Consider the following 22,460-nt stretch of genomic DNA (forward strand, 5'->3'; position numbering starts at 1 on the left):
CATTCCAAGTAAGCAAAAATAGCAGAGAAGAGTATAAACAGTTATCTAAACATAACCATAGATTTAACTAGCACTTCTTTGAAAGAACAAAGAAACACTCAAATATAACTGTAGTACATTGTGTATATTTTATGCTGTGTTTATTACTGTTGATGTGCTCAAAGTGACTCTATATTTTGAATGTCTTATACTTTGATCTTAATATCTGTTTTTATTGCATATTCAAATGATATAATTTCCTTAAGTGATTTTTCTTTCTCTTTATTCTTTTTTATCCTATTTTAAAATGAGTTTTATGTACCTGATAAAAAGTAATTTTGAAAATATGAGTAGATAATTTCTCTTGATGAGAAATAAAATTTTTCACTATTTAAAATTTGCTTTAAAATAATTGTAGGCATGAGGTTTCTTCTAGCAGTGGGAAAAAATATCATTTTTTCCATCTGTACTTCAGATTAATTAATAAGAATTAAGTTAATTTAGTTCAAACATTTAGGAAAATGTGGGGTAATAGTTATTATTTTAATACTCATTTTTTTAGGTTATTTGTTTCAGTTAAATTTTATATTTTAATTCTATTATTCACAACATGGATGGTAATATGAGAAGAGATGCATTCTAGGATAAATCTTAAAATAGAGTGGTTAATTTAAATAACTTTCTCAGCATACCTTAAGGTGAACCATGACTATTACATTTATGGCATTCTGTTGAACAGCATACAAACTGAGAAATCAATTAATATATTTCTAAGCAAAACAACCTGGAAACACTTGGGCATGGTGAGAATATTACCAATTACAAAGCTGAATATTTCTCTGGCTTTTCAAATCATTGAAGTCAGACAACTCTCTTTACAGAAAGAAAATGATAGAGTGACAGAAGTTTGGGAAGCTCCTTCAGGGGATTTCTGTATCAGAGGCACCCATACAGTAATGAATCTTCATGACAGCATTGTAAACAATGACATGCTGAACCTTTAATTCACTGAAGCATTTTTTACAAATTTGAAAATTTCATAACCATGGGATACAAGGATAAGAAAATCTATGCATATGTTGCTGTACAAAGAAAAAGGTCTGCTCAGCAAATCTATTGAGAATTTTTATCATTAGGTATGCGCCAAAACAAAGGGAAAAGTTCCTGTGGAAACAAAAATATTAATGGTACCTCATAGAGACCCGAGGCCATTCTCCAAGTCTTACCAAGTATAAAAGGAATTTTATCAAAGCAGTGCGACCCCGCTGTGTGGGGAATAACGCGCTCTGACTCCATGTTGTAGAAGGCTGAATAAATTGCTTTTATTAAGCTAAATTATACTACATTAATACTGTTATATACTAGAACTATATCATACTAAAAGGATATTAAAGAAAAACCCATGACTGTGTCCAGACAGTCATGACACAGCTTTGACCCAATTGGCCAGTCAATCCAAACAACCATCACTGGTGTCCAATTAACAAATCACTCTTTGGTAAACAATCTCCATAACACATTCTACATGTGCCAAACAGCAGGAGCAGCGAATAGAGATAAGAATTGTTTTCTTCTTTCTTTGAGCTTTCTTACTGCATCTCATAACTTCCCAGGAAAAATCCTGAGAGAGAGAATCATGTCTTTCTCTGTTCAGAGAATGTGAATACCACAGAATTTTACAATAAATAGCATTTGTAGTGACAACAAATATTAGAGTATGGTAAATAGTCAGATTTTAAGACATTTCATATGGCATGACTATAAGAAAACTATAATTACATGCCTACTCAAAGAAATACATTTTTCCTGAATCCCAGAAATATTGTAGACAACATTCTCAAAAGTACACAATTATTTTTGTTATTGCCATCATGTGTATTGGTGAAATGGTATTTTCCTTTCAGACTGAGTACTTGGATTTTTTTAGTAAAGAACTCAAAGCATATGTTAACTGAAAAATATTCTATTGGAAGTGATAGAACCTTACAAACTCAAATTTCATAACTAAAACTGTGTGGAGGAATAGTTCTTAGTTTCACATTATACATATTTTATTCCACTGGAAGTCAGAGACAAGAAACACTTATTTTTAGTAGTTATATAATCATGTTCAGTTAAATATTATACTGAATTTAGCAGCATACTTGAGTTATTTGGTGAAAGTTTGGATGACTAAAACTAAAAGCTTTGATTGTTAAAAGTTATTATTGTAATAATTAATGAAAAATACTTTTGGAAATACTGTTAGCAGAGCTAAATTATTATCTTGTATAGGCTACTATAAAGCAAACAAAAACCTACAGTGAGGTTTATTTTGCTATACGGGCTAGCTGTTTTTGTTCCCCTTGCTTCTGTAATCAGTTCAGCTTCTGAAATGATCTTTTCAGTTAATTTTGGAGTATTTTGAAACCACATTTACTTCTTGAAATTGGAATCCCCTGATGAAATTTGGCATGTGGTAGAATATGAAGATTTATGGTAGTATAACTCACTGGAAAGTCTTATATAAACATAAAGAAATTCTTATATAGACATAAATTATGTCAAAGTAGCTGCAATTCTAGCTTAAGTAATGATGCAGTTTCACACAGTCCAAGCTGCATAGCATTTAGGATGCAATATTAGAGACTTTGCACAATTAACCAATATATCTCCTTGGTCAGAAAAAAAAAATCTAAACAAAAACCAAATGACCAACCCAAACCTTTTTTGCTTGTCAGGGAGACTGGCTGGCACAATTATCAAGAGACAGGAAAAAGCAAACTAGATCATTCTGATTGTTATTTTTTGCTAAATCTACCTCAAATTACAGCAAACAGCTAAAAGGCTTTTCTGTTGTCATTACTGATATTGTCTCAGACCCACAGCCATGTGGCTCTGTCAAACAGTAGGGTAGTAAAAAGATAATGAGGATAAGGCTTTTCAGAAATCCATGCCAGCGTGTACTAAAATGGTGACCAGACACTGTAATTGATACTGGTCTGTGTCCTACTGTACATCAATTCCTTCTATTTGTTTTCTTGTACTGTCTTAGAAAAGTGGATATGATTACCTCAGTATTTTCAGTGTTACAAAACACATAAAATAGACCTGGAAAGGAACTTGAGGTATTATGTAATTGAATTCTGTGCCCTAGGACAGAATCAGCTGCAGACAAGGTATTCCTAACTTATTTAATTTTTCTGTTTTTAAGAAGATGTCAATTATATGATTCTAAAAGCTCCTTGGACTGTGTATTACAAAGCCTAATTACCTCTAACAATAGATAAAACCTTATCTTTTTTTTTTACATCTAACTTAAGTATCCCTCCTTGCAAATTAATCCCATTACTTTTGGGCCAATGGAATAAAGAACAATTACTTGTCTTCCTTTTTCCAATAGCTTTTTATTTATGTGAAAGCTGTTACCTTGTTTCAAGGTCTTTAAATTTTCCTGAACACAGAAGTAATATAAGGAAATAGAGTTTTGGGGCACATTAAAAAAATGTTGAGCAAGTGGTGAAGATATTTTTGGAGTAAGAAGTAAATTTCCTATGCATTCACTGTGCTTGACTAAATAGATTCTTGGTATGAAGGGTTAGTAGGTCGAAAATCATATATGCACATAGACATGCTGAGGGAGATTCAGTTGTATTTTACTAAGTTACTGAACATATTATAGAGACTTTACCCACTGTAAAAATCTTTTATCAGATGGAGGTAATTTGTGATGATGAAAGGATATACTGGTTGATTTTATCATAGTTGCATTATTAATTGTATTTCATATAAAGGAGACTAAGTTTAAGAAAGCTAATGGAGAGACAGGTTGAAAGGAAGGATTTTGTTTTACTGCTCAGATGAGAATAATTCTTAGAGCACAAATAAAAGGTTTTAGTTTTCCAGTATTAAACTATGTTACCAACAACATTCTGTTTTTAAAAGCATTTTACCTGAAAAAAAATCTTTATTTACAATTAACATTTTAAAATGCTTAAAAAATTTTTAAAAATAGAAATAATTTAAAAAAACCCAACTATGCAAAAGCTTCACTTCTTGACTGGCTCTTCAGAAAGTAATTTTTTCAAACTCTTTTTTTTTAATCTCTGCTTTGAAATCATGTGTATATCAAATACATTGTTCACTTCCTTATTCTATATCTCCCTGAACAGATGCAGAAACAAAATATTCAAGAAAAAGCTTTCAAAAGTAATTTCAGAAAAGCTGAGACAATAACACAGATCTGAACAATTCAGCAAACTAAACATATCTAAAATAGGAGAGTCGTAATAACTCTCCTTTTTTTCCTTAACTGTAACTCTCCTCTGTTTTTTTCCTTAACTGTAATAAAAAATAAAGAATACAATATAGTTATAATTAGCATTGATATCACAGGAAAAGTTGTGTTTTAATCACCTGACAGAGCACAGTTTGATTTGATTATCTTTTCTATTCTTAAAATTACAACGAGGGATTGGGACACTCACAAGGTCATTAATATGAAACAAAAAACTTTTTTTTTAATACCCTGAAGCCATGCTTTTACTTTCTAAGTGTGAAGTCACTATCATATTCACTGTATTTTAATGTTTTTTTTCCTTTCTTTATTTTTAGTAATAATCAGAATGACTGTAAAATCTTTTTTTCTCACTGATGCCTTCAGGACTTTTCATACAGAGTTGATCATTCAAGTCTTACTAAAATCAATCCAACTAAGGACCCATTCCTTTAGAAATTCTTACTTTTCTTGATTAGTCACAACTGAGTTCAGTAGGTGGCATTTCAAAAAAAATTGAGAAAAACATAGATGAGAAAAACTATTTTATCTGATTGATAGTGGAAAATTTCTCTCAAAGCCAATAAAAGATCAGCATGATATGAACATTCTTGGGTTTACTGTTGTGTGCAGTAGAAGGAATGACTGAACTTCATTACAGATGGTACTTTTTGAATTGTTCTTTTCCAGTTTATTCATCTTTTTGTCTGTTTGTTTAGTGGAACTTCAATTCTTACTGACATGTAACTTCATTGACTAGCTATGAATGTAGAAAAAGTAAATTTTTCTGAGCTTAAAATGACAGATCTTTTAAGCAGCTGAACTTCCGCTAAGGAAGCACAAGTTTCTCTGCTGAAATCACATCTGAGTTTGACCCGAAGACTTTTCATCCATAAAAAAATGCTTTTATTTGATCCGCAGGTTGCTACAACTCCCCATCCTAACAAAGAAGAGCTATGTGTGAGGTACATGTTAAGACATGAAACTGCAATTCAAAGGAATTCTGAGTGCGAATCCCATGGCACTGTGGCAGTGCTTGAAAGCTTTCTGTTCTAGAAAGAGGAAATGGTAGGATTTGTGACTTTCTTTAAACCAAGATCTAAAGCAAAACATGTTGGCTTCTCTCAAGAGGCTTGATTCTCCTATAGTTGGAGGAATTGATGGTTATAAATAGTCAGTGAGGACAGGAAGTGTGGCCAGAGCACACTTATCAGGGAAATACAATGGTATTTGTATCCCTATTGATAGGAATTGTATTGTATTCCTATTGATACTGAGTACAAAGTGAAAATATAATACATAGGAAGCATTTATTTATTGTGCTGTTTCCAGACTTCATGCATAAATCAGTGAGCATGGCACATCAATAAGGGATAGAAATCATTAAAGGTGTGATTGTAACCAGACAGGGAACTGTGAAAACCCTACGTGGTACTTCATACTGGCTTGCCTTCAAAGGCATCCTTATCAAGTTTCCTTCTATTTGATGAATCTAGCTGTGGAGCCTGTATTTCTTACTTGCAATTTCAGCTTTCTTAGTTTTCATTCATAATCGGTACACGTCTGGCAGTTGAGTGAAAGATGTGTTACGCATGTACTAACTTCCCCTTCCTCATATGTCTTGCTCTGGAGCACAGTCCTTAAAAAAAAGTGTCTTATCCCCTAAATTGTGATCAATTACCCAAAGCCTTTGTTTTGTCATTTAGTGCAGGAAATAATTTATTTAGTCTAGTCTTCAAACACAATATAATTATTGAACCAGAACAGGTGGAAGGCAAACAAATGCAGGACTAGCGAATATAAAGAAAAAATATATTTTCACCTTTACACAGCCATTTTTATAACTTTTAAGTTGTTTCAACTTCAAACAGGCTTACCAGAAACAGGACAAAGTATATGGGCTATGAAGTTTGGCAAGGTTAAGAGTCAGGCATACTATGTGTTTTTTGTTTAGTCTAATTCCAGCATAATTCAATGTGATCCCGTGGTAGGGTCCTTCAGAGCAGGAGAGGCAAAAAGAGCAAAAGTTACACACACAGATATTTTTCACATATGGCTGTGAAATTTTGTCATGACACTTGCCTGGATGGGAAATATCCATGATACGTGTTGGACAGCTGTGTGTAAATGTAATGACAGTTCTTCCTTCTGGAGCTGTATGGGATGTGGGTGTTCCAGTGCCGGCAGCGGGGGCTGAAGGTGCGCTGTGAGGGGAGGCTGAGGCTGCCCCAGCCGGACACAGCTGGCTCCAGCTGAATCCAACCGCCCACCACACGGCAGAGCTGAGCCCACGGCCCAGGGCAGCCCCAGCCAGACACAGCCAGCTCCAGCCAGATCCAACCGCCAATGCAGGGCACGGCTGAGCCCACGGCCGGCGTGGGGGCACTGCGGGGACTGTGTGTAAGGACACAGGAAGATAGTGGGGTGTGGGGAATAAAAAGGTATGAGAAGCAACAGAGGGAACAGCAAGGTGAGGAAAGAAGGAAAAGGAAGAATGAGTCAGTGGTGGAGAGTTCCGGAGCAGCAGAAGAGAGAAAGGATGGACATACAGAGGGAAACTTCTGCCTCCTGAGCACAACACACCTTGTGCCACTGGTTGCCTGATGGAGGGACTGAGTGTTACTTGAAGTCATATAAAAGGAGAAAAGGTACCTGGGGTGATAAGTAGTGTTATAGATATATATTATAATATTGTCTTTTTGCAAATATTAAAATAGATTCTATATGTGTGGTGTTAAAGAAACTTTGTTATAAAGATATAGTTTTTATTTCTGTTGTTAATTAAGCTTAGACATAGTAGTGAAATAGCTGACGTTAAAACAAGCTGTGTATGCTGTGTATGCTTGTATTAAAATGCCTGCTTGGATGGGTTAACATCCAGTGAGTATATGATGATGACACCTGCTACAGCTATACCAACTATCAGCACTCACCATCTGAAGACACTATGGATCGGGACCCAAAACTGGAGGTGATGATAAGAATGGACTCAAACCACAACCAGAAAAATACGCATGTTCTAAAAAGGCAGACCCGAGGAGGACCCATGCCAAACAGTTCTTGGAATATGCAAACTAGTTTGGGGAAAAGTTTAATATGCATAATTGTTTATGAATATGTAACAGGTTGGATGCAATAGAAATGGTACATAAAGTGTGTTTCCAAAATAGGTCTGTTTTTGTCTGAGTGCCAAGACACACATGGCCATATATATCTTTGCTCTATGGTCTTTGTCTCCTATTGTACTTTACTAAACTGTTTAAATTTTTCCAGGATAGTGAACCTTGCTTTTCACATGGAGTGTGGGAAAAGGGGAGAAAAGGTGCTTTCCCTAGCTATGAAATGTTTGTTTCCTTTTTCATTTTCTTTGATTTCAAATACATCAATCAATAATTAAAGATTTATATTCATTAACAATAAATGAAGCTAATTCCCCCAAGGTGAATATGTTCTTTCCATGAGAGTAACTGGGACTTGTCTTTTGTCTTTATACCAGCTCTCTACCTCAATCCAGATGGTTGCTCCTTCTTGTTCTCTTGTTTTCTCCCCAGCCTCACAAAACAGAGGAGTTAAAAGAAGCTGAGTGGGAGTTTGGCTATTAGACAAGACTTACCCACCACAAGCACAAATTTTATATCTGTGTATAGGGCTAATAAGAAGCAAGAAAATAGAGGAGTTTGTGTCTAAATATCGATATATCTCTATATGTATTAATATATAGAGTATACAGTTAAGAGAAAATCAGAATGTTAATCTCAGTCTGTGTTTCTTAAATCCTTAGGACAGTTTTACAAATACTGCTACAACCAAAAAAATTATTTATGTTTTATTAGAACCAATAGAGGAAAGCAGTAACAAGTATTGTATCTAAGAAATATAATAAATTGCAGGTTTTTGGGGTTTTTTTTACAGATAGTGTAGATTAGCTGGTCAAGGCTCATGGTATTAAAGACTTCATGAGAAATACCTCCTCGCTTGTGTGATGATATCTTCTCAGCAAATATTTCTTCACTTTGGAAAATTCAAATCTTTGCTTCTTTCCTGCTAGAAAGATGGTATCTTTATTCCTAGGCCAGTATTTATAACTATGAACAAATTCAGAAAAGTTTCCTCTTGTACAATATAAATTGAATTTACGTTGATTAAAGATGTACTTAAGTCCAAAGTTTGTCACAGTACGACCTGGAAGCATACTTGCTAGTAAAGCAAAATATAAACTTTGAAGAAATTGTAAAAGCAAAGGAAAGCTAAATATTATCTCATTGTATTTATTGTCATAAAGACATATACATCATGGAATGAAATATTTTGCAGAACACTGAAATCTTTTTGACTACACATTTTTAAAATTCTGGAATATAATTAAGGTATTTCTTAATTCTTTCTAACAAAAAAAAAAAAAAAAAAAAAAAAAGCAAAAAATCTTTTTTCTAGAGAAAACTGCTATGTATTGCAGGAAGAATCTTCCAAAATACTATTTTTGGGAATTACTTTTTAAATATAAGTCTTCATTTGCAGAAATATGCCTGGATACATTTTTTGCTTTAAGGTCATAGAAAGCAAGATTAGATGACTCTTCTCAGTAATCATTTGAAAATTTGAATATGCTGCCTTTGTAAAAGATTATCCAAAGCTTTTGCTTGGATATGTAAAATACCCCATTATGAAGAGTTTTAATCTGACCTGTTTCGTGTATGGTTTTGGTAAGTCAATGGAAAATATAGAAGGCACATTTGAAAGACTTTGCAGTCTTTGTATTGTAGTTTCCAAATTTTTTCAACATATTAAATCCATAAAATTAGTACTGCAATTCCAAGTTATTGAATGAAAAGATCCATCCCTATTTAATTCATACTTAAGAAAATAAAACCCAGAAATGTCAGTTTTAATGCATCCCCACAATACAAAATTCAAAATTTCACCTAGGATGAGGCCTATCTTTTCCTTAAGGGAAAAATATTAGGTTTCACAAAGAAAACAAAAGCTTCAGGAAAAGTTTTGTGTCAGTCAAAAATTACCCTGCAGTCAGTCTATGACTATGGACATCAGTGTCCTTATTTTATAAAAATATTTTTAGCAGTCATGCTGTCTAATATAAAGGTAGCATACAGTCTAATAGTCTAACATAAATGTATCATAGTGATAATGATTGTATAAAGTCAACTTAACATCAATTATTTGTAAGGAAATATTAATATATTAATTTTTATTTTAAATTTTTTTTTCATTTGTTCATTGATTCAATTAGGCTTTAATTTTTTTTCCTTACTTAGCAAAGCTAGACATCTTTTCATATTTTTCCTGCCTAAACAAAAGTGCAGATGGTGAGACCCAGAGAGAGATTTTATGCAAATGTTTTTCCACAGTTTATAACATGGAATAGTAGTTTACTTTCTAGTTGTTTAAAAAAAATATGTTATTGCTTAGGTTACTAACTTGAAAAACGTGCATTAAGTATTAGAACAGCAATTATGATTTTTATGTGAATATTTCTTATTTCATAAGAGCTGAAGAAAATTTAATGTTATAAATAAATGTGTGGATTACTGAAACAGTAGAGACACAAAAATCATGTGCAAATGCAATTTATTTTAAATATTGAAAGTGGATTTGATCAGAAAGACAGGTGAAGAAGCAGACATTTCAGAAAGATTTTAAAGGCCAGTCATATTAGAGAGATGAATATTACATTTGATCATCGCTTTTTGAGTCACTTCACCAGGGCTCAAGTTACTGTAGATTTTGGAATCGTTAATTAAAAAACCTCATCAAATAGTTGCAAACAGACCAACCTCCGTCAAGCACAGTATCAGACAAGGAGTGGTGATTTATTTCTGAACCTGTTTTGGAGGTTTTGATTCTCACAGCAAGAACATCAGCTGGAGGAAAGGCCTGCTTGGAGAAATGGGCTTAGAGAGACCAAAATTATTATTTTTCTGAAATGAGCCTGGGTTTTTGTTTACCTGCATGTTTCCAATCTAGTACAAAAGAAATAAAATCTTGGCATATAATTTTGGAAAAAATCAACAAAAATAAAAATTTTGCTTTGGCTTACATTTCAGTAGGACTCAGACACAACCCATCAGGGCTGGCCTGATCTCTGCCTGCATGAGTTTACATTTAAACATTAAATATTTTTCAGATCAATTCAGACTCTGCCAGGCAAGAGCTCACACTTGTGTAATTACTCTAGAGACTAGGGGACAGCTTTCATGTTACTCTCCAGTAACACCTGTTACTCTCCAGTAACTTGTTGAATATGAAATCCATTACATTCTTTCTTAATTTCTTATCTGCAGAAACACATTTAACAGTATTTATTAATTTACCTTGTGAAAGATTTGTGTAGATTATACACTGAAAACTTGCAAAATGGCCCAGATCAATTATAAACTAGAATCTGTTATAGAACCTAAGATAGCTAAATTTTTCTTGCATGGAAAACATGAAACATGCAATTTTCATAGTAGACAGATAAAGAAGTGGGTAGCTAAAAATGAGGAAATAATCTTCAACAGATGTTAGATTGTGAGATTTACCCAGGAATGGATGAGCAGTATCAAAACTTGCTGCTTACTACTGTGTTGAAAGTAGTCATCCTCTTAATACAGGCATAGTCTGTTTGCCTTCTGTTTGCTTTATAATGAAAATAAATTACACAAGTTCTTAATTTTATTCAAGAAAATAAATAAATGCAAAATCTTGAAAGCTTTTCCAAGGAGAATTTTTTTCTGACTTAGTAGGTTAATGATTGTCTTCTAAAACCATAATTGGATACTCACATTACCTTGTAAGAGCAAGTATACCTTCACAAAAGACCCTTCTTGGGGTCAGTTAGTCTGTAAACACTCTTGAATTAAGAATGCTGGGTGACTTGAGGCTGAAAAGCAAAGAGGAAAAAAAAAAGGAGAAAAAAATTGTACTTTAAAAATAGCATTGGTAGCAAAAATACTGGGGAAATACTTCTGTGGGAAAAAATATATTGAGAACACTTCAATTTCAATAGGACACTCTATAGAGCTTAATAAAATTAAAATATAATAGTTCAAATATTTAAATAATGAGATTCTTGTAACTTAGTTTCTGAAGAGGAAGTAGGAATATAGAATATAAATTCCTTTTTATATATACATAAGATACAGAAGTATATATATTAATATAACTCATGTAGGCAAATGTTTGGAGTATATTATCAAGGACAGTGGAAATGAAACACAATCATTTTTACTTAGATGATAATTTGAAAGAGAATTGGTAGAAATCTATAACCATTACAAAATTTTTTATTAAAAAACACATTGTGTATTCAATGAAAAAAAAAAAAACCAACAAAACCAAAAAACCAAACCCAACTTTTAATGTTTAATTAACAAAAAATATGTGGCATTGTAATTTGTAAAGAGTTTAGATAGATAATCTTAACTTCCCAGGGCTCTGAAATGATCAGAATCCAAATCCAGCAAGCAGGTTTCAAGTTAATTTTCTCTTAGCAGCGACTTATTTTAAAATATGAAGGTGAAGCCTCAATATCAGTTCTTTTGCAAAGTCTCTATGACAATAGTGAATCCCTCTAAAGTCTGAAGTACTTCAAGCAGGGCATTTTTTAAACTATTTCTAGCTCTTCAATGAATAAGCCTTTCCTACCTGAAAGCTCTCAGAAAGCTTTCATATAGTAAACTAGACAGTTTTTAAGGGAGCCTCTGGCAGCAGAATGTGGTTAGAAGGGGTCACCTTCAAAATACAGAAAAATACAGAATCAGTTTAAGGTGCAAGAAATTGTACCAAAAATCCCTTAACTTACTAAATCTGCGAGTAGAACTACATCTCCTTTTCACAGTAATCTGTTCACACACTCAGGAATAAGGAATATTTACATGGTAATGAGGTAGAAATTGTTTCCCCAAGGCATTCTCAATGATATTCTTTAAGCAGTGTGAATTTTCAGAAAAAAATTTCTCAGCCAGTATAAGCTTTGTCCCTTATTTATACACCTGACAATTTTTTTAAATAAAACAGTATCTGGAAATGAATGTTGAAATTCCACACAGATGGCAAAAGAATAAGCCTAATATAATTGAAAAGCATAAATATAAAAATAAGTTCTACTGTCAAGTTAAATGTCTGGGACTTGCACAATAAAGTCTTCAAGGGTATCTCAGTAAGAAAATGTAAAATAAATTAGCCTTATATTCTTATTGCTGAAATTATCTAAATTTGTCAGTAAGGGAGTGTGTCTGTGTGTATAGAAACCCCAATTATGACACAGATTTTCCTGGTTAAGAAGGATTGAGAAAATGAGTTTAAAAGTACTAGAAATTCCATTTGCTAGTAAAAATTATGTATTCCTTATTATTATGTGCTCTTTTTATTCTTTTGTGAGGCAGTCTCTCAACAACAATATAAACAAAACAAAAAAAGACCAGGAACCTTAAACTCTGTTTGACACCAAGTATACTTAAGATGTTTTGCCTGTGGCAACTCAAGGTGCATAAACAGCATGAATTAATTGAAGAGAGGAGAGGATATTGTTTGAGAGGTGTGATCCCTGCTCAGGGCTATACAGCAGGTCAGGAGACAGCCCTGAAGAGAAAAAAAGATACCAAATTATTAGTTTGCATTGTTTCAAATCAGGCTAATTTAATTTCTTCTATTATGACTTATAGCAGTGCATATAAGAGAAGGATTAGGACTTCTGTTCCAGGGCAGGAGGGTTGGAACTAGATGAACTGTAAGGTACCTTCCAACTTTGGCCAGGCTGTGATTTAGCACACTGTTGCATCGTGGTTTGGGGTTTAGGTTAGCCGTTCTGATCTGTTAGCTAGCCGTGTTCTGAGTACCCCTGCGCACCCCCTGTGTCTCTTCCCCCCACTGCGGCTGCTCGCTCTGGGCCCCTGACTGTTGGAGCTTCTGCTGTCATTCCTGTGACCACTCCCCGTCCTGCCCGGAGGGTTTGGTGCCTGTCACTCCGATCTCCCAACCCCTGTTCGCCCCAGAGCCTGAGGTCCAACCCGGTCGCATCCCCATTGGGCACCGTGGTCCACGTCCGTAGCGTCGCATGGTGTTTTTCCGGTCCTTGGGCAGCTCCAGCACCTAGAGCAGTACCACCTCTCTCCAGGACCTGGGATCGCCACTTGTTTCCTGACTCGGCTCTGTGCCGATGTCCGGGCAGGGTTGGCCGCGGATTCTTGCCACTGCGAGCGAGAGACACCAGTAAAGAGTGAAGGAACGTCCGGATTCTCCATGCATGGAAGGCTGAAAGCCCTTTATTGTCGTGGGGGGCTGCACAGAGGCACCGCAACCCGCTTCCAGCTGGCACGTGAGGAAAACAGCCACGAGCACTCCAAGGCATGGGATTATATTGGGGGCGGGGCGAGGAGAGTAGAGGCCCTCCCACCCAATGGGGGCAGGCACCGTGGCGATGACGTGGACCACGGCGCCCAACGGGGACACGACTGGGACGGACCCCAGGCTCTGGGGCAGATGGGGTTGGGAGATCGGAGTGATGGGCACCAAACCCTCCGGGCAGGATGGGGAATGGTCACAGGAGTGACAGCAGAAGCTCCAACAGTCAGGGACCCAGAGCGAACAGCCACAGGGGGAGGAAGAGACACAGGGCGTGCATGGGTGTACACAGAACACGGCTAGCTAACAGATCAGAACCCCTAACCTAAAGCCCAAACCGCAATACAACACACATCATCGCCACGGTGCCTGCCTCCATTGGGCGGGAGGGCCCCTGCTCTCCTCACCCCACCCCCGATATAATCCCGCACCTCGGAGTGCTCGTGGCCGTTTTTCTCACGTGCCAGCTGGAAACGGGTCGCGGCGCCTCAGCGCAGCTCCCCGTGGCAATAAAGGACTTTCAGCCTTCCACACATGGGGAATCCGGACGTTCCTTCTCTCTTTACTTTTGTCTCTTGCTAGCGGTGGCAAGAATCCGCGGCCAACCCTGCCCGGACATTGTCATGGAGCTGAGTCTGGAAACACATGGTGATCCTGGGTCCTGGAGAGAGGTGGTACTGCTCTAGGTGCTGGAGCTGCCCGAGGACTGGGAATACATTCCATCTCAGCTATATGTAATCTCCTTTTAACTTTAGCTATACATAACTCTTTTGGCTGATAGGTAAACAGGCTTATATTGGTGTCATATGTGGGAAAGAACCTTGCAAAATTTGAGTACATAAATGGTATTATTGAACTTTTTCATAGACACTGATGTAATTAAGATCCTTATATGCTGGCTTTCAAATGATTTCTTTACACAAACTGATAATTTCTGTAGAATATAAAATTATAAATTTCCTTTTAAACAAAAACAAACGTTTAAAACATCAAAACAACTGTTGGGTTGTGTTCCTTCTGTCACACTAACATGGTATAGTATTCTGTGTACCACTTGCACTGTGCCGTTTTTAAACCTGGGTGGCCTTTCTGAATGATCCTAACTTGTTGAGTGGGATATATGGGTATAACCAGAAGAGAGATTATGGCTATTTCCCCCCAGAGAAATGAGAGAAGAAATTAAAATGATATTTCTGTTTCCCTTTTGTGCATACTTTGGAACAAATCTTCTCTTTCTGTTGACAATAATTAACAACATTTACAAGGATCCCTGGAGAGGGCTTTCCAAATTGAAAAGACCACATTTGCGTGAAAAGAAGGTTAGTTTCAGGTTTTTGGTGCTGATTGGTTTGGGGCTTTTTACGAAAGCATTCATGTATGGGATTCACCTGGACAGTCAATCTCTGTATGTGAAATGCAGTACCAAAAATCATGGTATTATTCTTTTAAAATGAATAAAACTATTGTTCATGTTAATTTTGTGACAAAATCAAATATACTATGTAGCATGGAGTATCTTAAGATAATGATAAATTATGTATGCTGAAGGGTAGAAGGAGGGTAGTATGAAGGACAGGTTCTTTGTATAGACCAAATTAAATGATTTCCCAAGCATATTTAAAATACAGATCTATGTGACAGGGTCTCCCTGGAATGATACTGCCTTGGTTCCTAATCAATAGAGACTGTTCCTATCTGATTGATTTACTAATCTCATTTATGTGAAATTGGTTTTAATTTGCTGAGGATTTAATTGCATTTATTGTATGATTAATTGTGGCAGGGTGCTTGGAGCTCCGGACAGGCTTTTGCAATAATTTATATCTGATTTAAATTAAAAAAATTAATAATATTTTAGGAACTCAAAACATTTCTTGCGGTCTGGGGGAAAAATTGCATCTCTGCCCTAGGAAGGCTCCTCCATACAAGAGACATGATGCTCCTAAAGCAGATTTATTGGAAGGCAACATAGACAATTAGGGGACTGGAGCAAATGTACTATGAGAAAGGGTTGAGAGATTTGGGCCTGTTCAGTCTTGAGAAAAAAACAACTGAGAGAGGACCTCATCACTGTCTATAATAAGTATCTGAAGGGAGGATGTCAAGAGGATGTTTCCAGACTCTTCTTGGTGGTGCCAAGCAATAGGACAAGAGGCAAAGGGCAGAAACTGATGCACAGAAGTTCCACCTGAATATGAGGAAGAACTTCTTTACTTTGCACTCACTGATCTCTGGAACAGATTGTTCAGGGAGGTTATGGATTTTCCCTCACTGGCGCTATTAAAAAACAATGTGGACACAATCCTGTGTCATGTGCTCTAGGATGCCCCTGCTTAAGCAGAGAGGCTGTAACAGATGACCCACTGAGGTCTACTGTGGTCTCTTCCACGCTTACCTATTCTGTGAAACATATTGCTACAGAATAATTTTTTTTTTTTTAATGCAAAGGTGGTAGCTAAGTTTGCGTTGAAATATTTGCTGTAGAAAAGCTATTGCTACTTAGCAATCATCGAATTAGCGTAATGTTTTCAGGAGCCTTATGCTTTCTTAGCTGTCCTTTTGCATATTTATTATTCCCCCAGTACTTTAAATTGTCTTTAAGTGGAGTGACTCTGCCAAACTAAACATGAATTCACAAATATGCATATGGCATCAGAACTGGCTGGGATGTGGCTAACATTGCTCATAGAAGCCCATATAATGTTGTGCCTTGTATTTGTAGCTGAGATTATGTTGATAACACACTGGCATTTTAGAAATTGCTGAGTCGTACTTGTGCAGCATTTAGACTGTCACACACACTTCTACACACATACACACACACACTCACAGGCAAGTAGGTGGTGGGGCAAAAGTCTGGGAGAGAATGTAACTGGGACAGTTGAGCCAAACTGACTGAAAGGATATCCCATACCCTATGATAACATTCTCAGTGATAAAAGCTCAGGGAAACAGGTGAGAGGAGGTTACAGAAAATTTCATTATTAAGGTTGAGGTCTTCTGAAGTAACTACTACATGTACTGAGTACCTACTTACCAGAAAATGTCTGTATGTCTCCTTCTGATGGGAAGTAGATAATAATTTTTTTTTTGGCTTTGTTTCTGTGGCAGCTTATATTTTCTTAGAGTAAGCTGTATTTATCTTGACCCAAGAGTTTTTCATCTTATTTTCTCACTTTCTTTGGCTGAGGGCAGGGAGTGAGAGAGTGGCTTTGTGGCTGAGGGCAGGGAGTGAGAGAGTGGCTTTGTGGGCATTTGGCAGCCAAGTTTAATCCAACATATTGGTCAAAAAATCCCAAACTAATATCCACCTTTACTTCCTACATGAAATTCACAGATTTAGGATGACCCATGATATCAAAAATGGAGCCCTTTGAGGATTAGGGGGCACACACCATCCACCTACATTGTTCTGTTCACTAAACACATAACCCTTTAAAGCATCAGAAGCAGCCTTTTATGGAATTGGAAATCCACAGAAAACTGTTCAAGATATGAAAATTAAAAACGACACAAAAATCCCTGACATTTCCATTGTCTTGTGTCCTGGTTTAATCCAGCAGGCAGCTAAACACCACACAAACACACCCTCATTCTTCCACCCTGCTGTGGGATGGGGCGAAAATTGGAAGGAGCAAAAAGAAAAACTCACAGTTTGAAATAAAGATGGCTTCACGGGACAGAAAATGAAGGGAAAAAATAATTATAAGTATACAAAACAAATTATGCACAATGCAATTGCATACCACTCACCAGTTGATGCCCAGCCCATTCCCAGGCAGTGGCTCAGCAGGCCCTGGGTCAGCTTTTGCCCTAGTTTATACACTGAGCATGATATAATATGATTTGGAACATCCTTTTGGCCAGTTTGGGTCTGCTGCCCTGCCTGTCTCTCCTACCAACTTCTTGTGTACTCTCAGCCTCCTCAGTGGTGGTGTGGTGTGAAAAGCTGAACAGTCTTTGACTTAGTGCAAGTCCTGCTCAGCAACAGCTGAAACATCACTGTGATACCAACATCATTCTCATCCTAAATGTAAAACACAGCAGTTTCCTGTACCAATTACAGGAAGAGAATTAACTCAATCCCAGCTGAAAATAGGACATCTGGTCATATCACAGTTGAAATGTCTTCAGAAAAACCAAATTTGTCAGTGTTTCTCACCTCCATTCTTTATCTGTGAACCCGTTCTGACAGCCAGATAAGACTGATTGTGTAATCCCTTTCCCAACTGTATCAAATGAACTAACAAAACTTTTCAATTATTTAATTATTTTCAGTCCAGTTAAATCACATTTTGAATAAATATCAAGTTTGCATCAACACATAGAAAACACAGTTTAACTAATTTTTTTAAAATATCCCTTTTCAAAAGTAAATAGTACATACCTAACTTCAGCACAAAAATATACAGAAAAACCCTACATGAATTCATAGAAATTCTGACAAGGAATACAATATTACAATTGTCATGGCATTTAAAGTCTCGGTACTGTTTGATTTTAGGTCTGAGGCACATACAGTTTAATCCCTTGAATGCTAGAGACAGAATGCAGTCAGTAAAATAAACATATCTCAAAATTTCTTGTTATGCACACTCATTCACTCAATTATTCTTCTTGTTAACTTTCCATAACTTTTGACTCATATTCTTTAATTTTTTTTCATTTTTAGTGAAAAATATGCTGTGACACAATGTAGGGCTACAGTTTTGTCCAGTCTTCCTTTTGTTTGTAAGACTTGAGTTGTTTGACATGTTCCTCCTACAAATCTCTTTGATATGGGTTGCAGACCACACTTGCCACTTAAATAATTTTTCCAGTGCTCTATCCTGGTCTTATAATATATATGGACTTCACATGTAGAGTTAAAATAAGAGGCTAACAAAGACACTTCACTTTGGTGACATTTCTCTCCTAAACCCCTTTAAAACAATCTAGTCTGAAAAAGCTGAAAAAAACCAACTGCAAAAAAAAGAATCCCACAAAAATATCAAAACCACAGGACTAAAATAACTCTACAGAAATCATGAAGAAATTAACACAAGAATAAGTAAAGAATTCAGATGGCGTTTTTCTTCAAATACACACTATCTTCCATGTATCTAATTTTAAAAACTGTTTTATTATAACTTTCTTTGTTCTGGTAACTTTCTACATTGTGGATTTTTTCTGTATCCAGATTTTATCCTAAAATCTTACTGCATTTTAAAATTATCCTTTCGCACAGCATTATCATAAGTCTTTAAAAGGGTATTAGTTCATACTTGGGCTCTTCCCTAGTCTCTAACATCCATATTGTTCAAATTTAGGTGGATTCTTATGCATAGTGGCCCAATGACGTCTTTTCTATGGGTCCATCTCATGAGTAACCTTGTGAATAATTTCGCATCTTGATCATCTAATACATTGTTTCCTCTTACCCTCATGAGATGCAACTATGCCTTTCTGATAGCCAGTCAAAAACTTAATACAAAGCTTTTTTCCTAGTCTGTCACTTTAATTTTATATCCCTTCTTCCACACTGTTTTATTGGCTGTTTTTCTGACAGTGGAATAGGAATCATCCCAGTCAAGGATCTTACAGATATATCAGCTTCCAATCACTATCCAATATCAAGAGGATGATTCTTGTCTATGACTAGTGGTTTAGTCTAGCTTCAATAATTTAGGGGGTAAAAAAAGAGGAACAATGATAATTATTATGAGAGACAAGCTAAAAGAGTTCCAAAAGGAGGTGGGAATTTACTCTAACCTACTTTGCTGATGTTTTAACAAATGATTCCCATGAGCACCTGCCAAAACATCACACAGACTAACTCAGTAATGGGTCTGACTTTCCTTCTGACTAATTCAGTTTTCATGAAATGGGAATTTAGTCATAAGAAATATGCAAACTCTTTGATAAGTAAAAATAGCTTAATCTTCACCTACTTTTAAATCAACTGTGGCAGTACATGACCTATAAGATACCGTTTGCTGAAAAATGCTTCATTTTTCTAAATATACTCTGTGAAATGGAAACCCTTTCTATTGCCATCTTGGAGAAAAAAGAATTCCTGGAGGGATTGCTCCAGTTCTTTTTCCTATCCATTATATCTTTTTTATTAATACTATACATTTAATTACTTATTTAAATAAATTATTTTCTTTTTCCCTTTACGAAGCTAATAGACTGGCATAAAGTACTAATGCTCTTTATCCATACAGGCAAAGTGCTAGTTATTGACCATGATAATGAACTAGAAAATACTCAGGTGCTGAAAGTATTTTCCCCTTGAGATTTAAACTGTCAAAAAACTATATAATCTGTGTACCGAAAAGAAAAAAAAAGATAAAAAACATACCACCCAAACTTACATCCCACAAACTACCTTGAAATCTTAAAAAAACCCTGCACCAAATTTACTAAAAACACAGAATATAGACTTTTATATATATATAATTTTTTTTTCCTGGTGATTGTACAAATAAGGTAATTTTAACAGAAGCAATTCAACAAAGAGCTACAGCTAGTTTAGGGGAAATCGTAATGGTATTTGAATATTGACAGTCAATGGAGGAAGAAAACATTCTTACTGATGTTTCTTAAGCAGAAATTAAAAACCCTCTGCATTTTTTCTTTATTTTGCAAAACATATAATCCTAGAACCACAGAATATCTCAAACTGGAAGGGATCCATAAGGATCATCAAGTTAACTGCCTGTGCCTTGCAGGACACCTAAAACTAAAGCATATGACTAAGACTCTTGTCCAGAGACTCCTTGAACTCTGACAGGCTTATTGCCATAGCCACATTCCTGGGGAGCCTGTTCCAGTGACTGACCACCATCTGTTTCAGTGAAGAACCTTTTCTTAATGCCTGAATGTGGATAGAGTAACTGATACCCTTCTTGTGCTAATCTGTATAAAATATTCTTAGACATTTTTCTTTTTTTAACTGGATATTAACTAATGAAGATAGGTTTTATAGCACACAGAATGCTTTTCAAACTACTCTATTTAATTTTTATAGGTTAACACTCCAGTGGCTATTCCACATCTCATAACTGACAAGTAAGCATCTGACCCCTTCGCAGGAGAAAAATGTAATTTTCATAACTTCTGGAAAAATACAATCTTTTTTTTTTCAGAAATGGTTGTTTTATGAATTACATGTGAATTATTATAAATAATTATGGACTTGAATGCTTTGCTGTAACTGGAACACATTTTTCTTAAAATTGAAAAAATCCCTTGGAAACAAATACAAATTTCTAGTTATGAAGTGTGATAATAAAAGAGGCATAAAGAGGTGTGTGATGGAATTGTCTTTTCCTCTATCTTTAATATTTAAAATCCTCAAAGCAATTCAATGTACTATATTTATTAAGGGAATAATTATAAAATGAAAATTGCATATTTACTTTAAAGTGAATTCAGAAATTTTCATCAACCTCAACTTTCAGATAATTTGAGTATCAAGAGTTAGAAGTTCATAATTTGTTATACTAATTATTTTTAATAATTATATTCCTGCTACAGTACTATAAAGGTATCCAGAGGGAGCTTTTGTAATAAAAAAAGAAAATGAGCATAATCCTGAACTGGAAAGTGCTGTTCCACATTTATAATCGCTCTCTGAGAATAACTGTGAATCACTACATTGTTTCTATGTGTGCAAAGTGGTATCAGAAGGTATCTGAAGTGCCATAATTTTTAATTCAGCTCCCCTATAATACCTCAATAGTTTCCATACTCTTAGCTATTAAAAGGGGGCAATCAATTTTTTTATGTAATAAGCAGTCATTAGCCCATTAGGGCTTTCTTGTGCTGTAAAAAAATATGCTTTGTTTTACATCTTGGGTATGTTGAAGCACTGAGACTAAACTGTTTTTTAAGGAAGTGTCATAAACTTTGGCATAAGCATTAGGTTCACTGACAGCATGTGTACACCATAGAGCTCTAAGGTCCAGGGAGGTAACTGGAATTTTAAACTTCTGCTTTTCATTTGCTAAGTCATCAACATTTTTTTGAAATATCAGATTCTTCTGACTCCTAATGAGTAAGTCACTATATCTTATCAGAGTGAAGAGTTGTCACGGTTGAATACCAGCCAGCAGCCAAACCTCACAAGGCCCCACAGGGCCTCACTAGACCAGTCTGCTCCAAGCCCCATCCAACCTGGCCTTGAACACTTCCAGAAATGGGGCATCCCCAGCTTCCGTGGGCAGCCTGTTCCAGTGTCTCACCACCCTTAAAACAAAAAAATTTTTCCTAATATCTAACCAACATCTAACCTAAATCTGCCCTCTTGCAGTTTTAAGTCACTCCCCTTGTCCTGTCACTAAATGACCTTGTAAAAATCCCTCTTCATCTAGGCTCCCTTCAGGTAGTGGAAGGCTGTATCTGGATCACCCCAAAGCCTTCTCTTTTTCAGGCTGTATAGTCCCAATTCTTTTAGCCATTTCTCATATGAGGGGTACTCCATCTCCCAAAGAAGGACCCAGAACAAATAAATCCCTGGACTTTTAGACCCTTCTAGTCTATGCACACATTCTTTACACAACTTGAATGCACCCTGCACACACCTCTTGGTCCAATGGTGATTTTTATCTGGGATCTTCTAACACCCTGTTGGATTCTTTCTCCATGTCCAGGCAGGCAGTTCATTAGCTGTTCTTTTCTTCTGAACTTATAGCTTCTAATGATGACTGTAACCTCTTTATCTTCTGGCTTGTACTTCTTGTCCAGTAACATAGTTGGCAGCACATAGAAAACTGGAAAGTCCTTGGTGTAGAATAGACACTATGTAGCAACAGCTGTGCTATGAGCCTTACTCTCACACTAAATTTTAAATGTGGCACTGAACTAGTGGGCAGGAAAGTTACTAAGAAAATGAGCTGTG

General features: G+C 35.9%; 2 long non-coding RNA genes across 2 annotated transcripts; both read right to left on the reverse strand.

The window, feature by feature from the left end:
- Window positions 1-4,857: 4,857 nt before the first annotated feature.
- LOC137469860 (uncharacterized) lies at window positions 4,858-11,120 on the reverse strand. Its single transcript, XR_010996720.1, has 3 exons — window positions 11,022-11,120; window positions 10,467-10,527; window positions 4,858-5,873 (listed from the first exon to the last, which is right to left on the reverse strand). It is a non-coding gene; the product is annotated as an uncharacterized lncRNA (long non-coding RNA).
- A 642-nt stretch (window positions 11,121-11,762) lies between these two features.
- On the reverse strand, window positions 11,763-22,258 carry LOC137469861 (uncharacterized). Its single transcript, XR_010996721.1, has 3 exons — window positions 22,144-22,258; window positions 16,614-16,761; window positions 11,763-11,965 (listed from the first exon to the last, which is right to left on the reverse strand). It is a non-coding gene; the product is annotated as an uncharacterized lncRNA (long non-coding RNA).
- Between the last annotated feature and the right edge of the window lie 202 nt (window positions 22,259-22,460).

Source organism: Anomalospiza imberbis, chromosome 3 (assembly GCF_031753505.1).
Source record: "Anomalospiza imberbis isolate Cuckoo-Finch-1a 21T00152 chromosome 3, ASM3175350v1, whole genome shotgun sequence".
Classification (NCBI taxonomy): Eukaryota; Metazoa; Chordata; class Aves; order Passeriformes; family Viduidae; genus Anomalospiza; species Anomalospiza imberbis.